Below are 4763 nucleotides of genomic sequence, written 5' to 3'. Positions count from 1 at the left end.
TGGTGTCTGAACTTTATTGAGTATGGGCTAAGTGTGTGCTTAACAAATGTTCTAAAGATAATTATATTTGAAAACGCATGCAATGTCAACATTCCAGACTATAAATTATGTCAAACACTTTAAACTGTTCACATTAGATATGCAGAATTGTCGCAGTGCAACAAATAAAACTTCCACATGGTATTTTCTCTTCACTGAAAACATGGTGACTCTGACCATGTTGGACTTATAGACCATAACTGGTCAAGTGTTTTTATTTTAGTAAGTTAAAGATAAGTTTCAGTATAGTTTTGTTTGTCAAACCTTGCCTTGTTAATTGTTTTATTTCAGTTTACGAAATAGTTTTCATGATTCGTTTTCGTATTAGTTTGCTGTAATAATCTTCTTCCACACATCCTTGAACATCATGCGGCTCGCTCGGGCCGAGTATGGGGCAGGTCCTTTCCAGGTCTCCCAGTGGAGGCCGGAGGCCCAGCCGATGTGTTCGCCGGCGGGGTGCCAGTCTCCGTTTAGGCTGGCAGAGCCACAGCGACTGTACCACCACCCTCCTCCTCCCTCCGAGAAGCTGCACGTGTTCTCGGCGATGTCGCCAAAGATGCAGGGCGAGCAGCCATCATTGTCCTTGTCGTTTGTGCTGAAGCCAAAGCCATTTTGGTCAATGCCGGCGTATTTCCCACGGATGGCGTCACCTACGGAGAGACAGGGAGTGATGAAGAGAGAGTACATCAGTTCTACTTCACTCTTGATTGTATTGACTTCCAAAGGATACACCATTTAAGAATATCAACCCAGAATACATATCATATGACATATATGTGATGTGTAGAGGTCCCATTGCTGCCACCAAATGTGAAATAACTATAACACTGAAGTAAATAATATGACCACTGTCACCTTGTGCTGTTGAAATCACAGTTACCTGCGTTGCCCCTGTAGGCTCCAACGTTCAGCTTATAGGCCTCCTTCTCCGTGCCCAGACGGAAGTCACTGTACTCAGCGAAGGCAGTGCCCCCTTCAAAGTCCCACAGATCGACCCACATGGTCGATCTGTGGGACTTATTTGTACTTGGCCCACTTCCTGTTGAAAAGAACCTCTGCCACAGAGCGCCTCTGAAAGACTGTCCAGCCTCCGTCCGCAAGCATTTCACAAAACACCTGAATACAATATCAATGTACTTTTGAATCAACTATGTTTTTGACAAGTTGTTTTGTTTAAATATTTATAATTATATTTAAAATTTTAGCGGCCTTTTAAGCATTCTAGTACAGTTAAATAGTTAACACACACACACACACACACATGAGATGCAGCGGTCTAAGGCACTGCATCTCAGTGCAAGAGGCGTCACTACAGTCACTGGTTCGAATCCAGGCTGTATCACATCCGGCCGTGATTGGGAGTCCCATAGGGCGGCGCACAATTGGCCTAGCGTCGTACGGATTTGGCCGGAGTAGGCCATCATTGTAAATAAAAATGTGTTCTTAACTGACTTGCCAAGTTAAATAAAGGTTACACACACACACACACACACACCACACCACACTGACCAAAAAGTTATTTTGTTGGCATTTACGTATGTCATCATTACCAGTAAAACATAATCAAACCTATTTTTTTTTACTTCCTTGCTGTGCTCTTTCATGGTTAATATGTTCAGTCGTTTCATTCTCAACCAGGATTTCATCATACATGTCAAGCAGTGAAGTTTCAGCTCTGTTTGTCCATGGCCTCTCTTCCTCTGTGCGCACTGTCACTGTGTCCGTTTCCATCTTGTCCTGTTGTGTATATAACATTTCACATAAACCCTGTTTCTGGTCTGGATCGAAGTAGCGGTCCTTGTACCTAGCATTGAGCATGGTGGTGACACAGTAAAGAGGCTCAGAGAGAATGCCACCAAATCGCTTGTTCATAGCCTTGAGTACTTTTGTAAGTTTTAACCCCACGGTCTGTGTCGGCAGTTTAGTTGAGCAGGCGTTTCAATACAGAGGGTATCACGTCTTCTGCAGACGCAGTTGATTAGCTAATTTATCGAGTCAGTTGTTCGAATGGCGCTAGGAGTGTTCATGTTTCAAACATGTTCTCAAATGCCATTGAAATGGCAGCAGCGGTATGAGAACCAGCACATTCTTGAACATGCAATACGGCTTTCCTCAGTACGAAATCCTCGTCGACCCACTGTGCTGTCAGACTCAGCATGCTCATGGGGCTGACATGGCTGGTCCAAATGTCAGTTGTGACGCCCATAGCAAGTAGCTCACAGATGCACATTTCAACAAAACTGTGTAACTCCGGTAGGGCAACATCTGAAAAATAGTGTGTACCGGGGCTCGACCAGTCGGTGAAAGCCAACATCATCCACGACAGAGGACGGTTGATTGTCAAGGGCAATGAAACCATTATCTTGGCGTTAATGGATTTCGCCTTTGAGTTGTCTCGCTGAAATGTTCTTACTCTTTCAAATGACTGCTGGACTTGAACTTGTTTAGTTGTTGGAAGAGTGCGTTTAGTATTTTTCTGCTTTTGTTCTGTGTAGCGCTGTATTTTTCGTGGCGTCATTACATCATCTACCTACATTATATAGGTATGCACGTCAGCTTTGACATCGGTTTTGCACGTCGGCGTTAAACAAGACATTGGGCCGGTGTTGGCATTTTTAGCTAATATCGGCCGATTCCGATATGCTCACCAATATATTGTGCATCCCTAGTAGATATAGTACCTGGCCTAAATATTTTGATGTTTCCATACCTTAAAGGGGGATGTGACTCCTGCAGGCTGAATTACATAAACTCCACTGGTGGCTCGAGGGGAGAGAGTTTTGATCTGTGTGCAATCTGTCCCTGAAACAAGCAAACACACATGCACATACACAATAACATATTGAAAAAGACAGGGGTTAGGTTAAGAATGGTTGTCTCTTGTGTTTTTCATGTAAGTAAAACAAATAAGTGTTACATTTACCTTGAACAGCTAAAGGTTTTTTCTGGCCCTGTACAAAACCAGTAGATAAGTAATGATTACTCCCAGGTTTAAAGGGAATAACATGTTTCTCTGTTTATCAGTGCTGACTGACTGTATATTTACCTGAGTCTGGTCAGTGAGGCAGATGAGACAGACAACCAGTCCACAAAAAATGATCCTATTCCACATTTTGTCAAATTTTCTGAGAGACAGAGAGAGAGAGAGGGGGGAGAGTGATGAGAGAGGGGGGGGGAGTGATGAGAGCGAGAGGGACAGCGAGACAGAGAGAGGGAGCGATGAGAATGTCATTTTATTTTCAGCTTTTTCCTTTTAATGGATATCATTGATATCACATAATTTTGATGGGATTACAATAAAAAATATTATCATCTTTTTGAAATGGCTAAAAAGACTGATATTAATGTCTAACTTATCTTAGCAAACTAGTGTCAAATATCACAACATTATCACAGAGAACCTGAAACTTCACCATTTCCACTCCACTCACAACATAGTGGTCACCATACATGTACCCTTGCAATTCAGTTTGACCCAATTAGGCCGAAATTAAACAGTTAAATACTAGTTAGACATTTCACATAGGATACATATTATGTAAGTTATTATAATCACAAATTAGAAATATGCCTGCATGTGACTAATAAATGTAGAGAACCTACCTACTCCTGTGTATTCCGTTACGGTCTATGGTCTACTCCCAGTCAGTTTAAAGTTCATTCAGAGAGGGTTTCCTGTAAACCTATTTATTTAGGTTGAGGGTGCGGAGCCGTAGGTAACCCCCGTTCCGTCCCTGTCCCACCCCCGTGGATCCCCTGGAAAGATCCTTATCATGATCTGTGCATGTGTTTCTTTACCGCAACCATTGGTCACGGTCAGAATACATGACAATAAGTAATTAGTAACATAATCCATTGGATTACGCAAAATGAGTAACGTACTTTTGGTAATCTGATTACTTTTGGACACTCCTCAGTTTATGCTGTAGACCAATCAGTTCCCTCTAACACTGCTCTGTGGATGCTCTTCCCTCAGATTTATCCTCAGTGTCCAACACCGATGTTCTAGAATGGGATGGCTCCTCTGTGACTCTGCAAAAACTCTGACTTGAGTAATGCTTGCTGGAGCAGAAAGATGTCATTGGTTTCGATGCATTGAACCCATAGTGGAGGTATCAGGACCCAAAAAATGTTTTGTCTTGACACACCCTGCCAAACACAGCCTCAGAGGTGACCAGATGGGTAACCCTACGAAGCAGGTTCGAGGTGGTAGCGAGGTAACTCTGCAACTCTGAAAAACGTGGCTCACCTTTTAGCCAGGTCAATTTCTATTGCAACAAATCCTTCAGAAGTAGCCTGCTCCGGGGCAGGCTAACTCCTCTTAAATATATCACATTACACATTTAGTAATGACATAATGCAATTTAAACTAGCTAGGAGAAAGGTGCTTGTGCATTGATAAACTCACAAGTCGACCATTAACGATAAGTAATACAATAAAGACAGCACTTCTAAAATACTATTTCATACCATAGCTTGCGGAATTTGCAAGATAACTTTTTCTTTCACTTTGATTTCAGTACAAATTAAAATGTGGCAGACTTGCCCATGGATTTATGTTTTAACATTGTCTCAATTAAGATTTTGGTGTGTGACCAGCCGTGTGCGACATGCAAGCGGAGTTACAAGTCTACTAGAGGTTGTAGTACGGATTAAGCCTGAGCTGGAACATGATGCTAACTGAAGCTGGTTAGCTTTAGAAAACCCTGAGTAGATGTAGCTTG

General features: G+C 42.4%; 1 pseudogene; it reads right to left on the bottom strand.

Moving 5' to 3' along the window:
* Window positions 1-316: 316 nt before the first annotated feature.
* Window positions 317-3151, bottom strand: LOC120049137 (annotated as a pseudogene).
* Between the last annotated feature and the right edge of the window lie 1612 nt (window positions 3152-4763).

This window comes from Salvelinus namaycush, chromosome 6 (genome assembly GCF_016432855.1).
Source record: "Salvelinus namaycush isolate Seneca chromosome 6, SaNama_1.0, whole genome shotgun sequence".
Taxonomy (NCBI): domain Eukaryota; kingdom Metazoa; phylum Chordata; class Actinopteri; order Salmoniformes; family Salmonidae; genus Salvelinus; species Salvelinus namaycush.
Note: the sequence above shows the minus strand (reverse complement) of the source record. Positions and strands in the feature narration are given on the sequence as shown.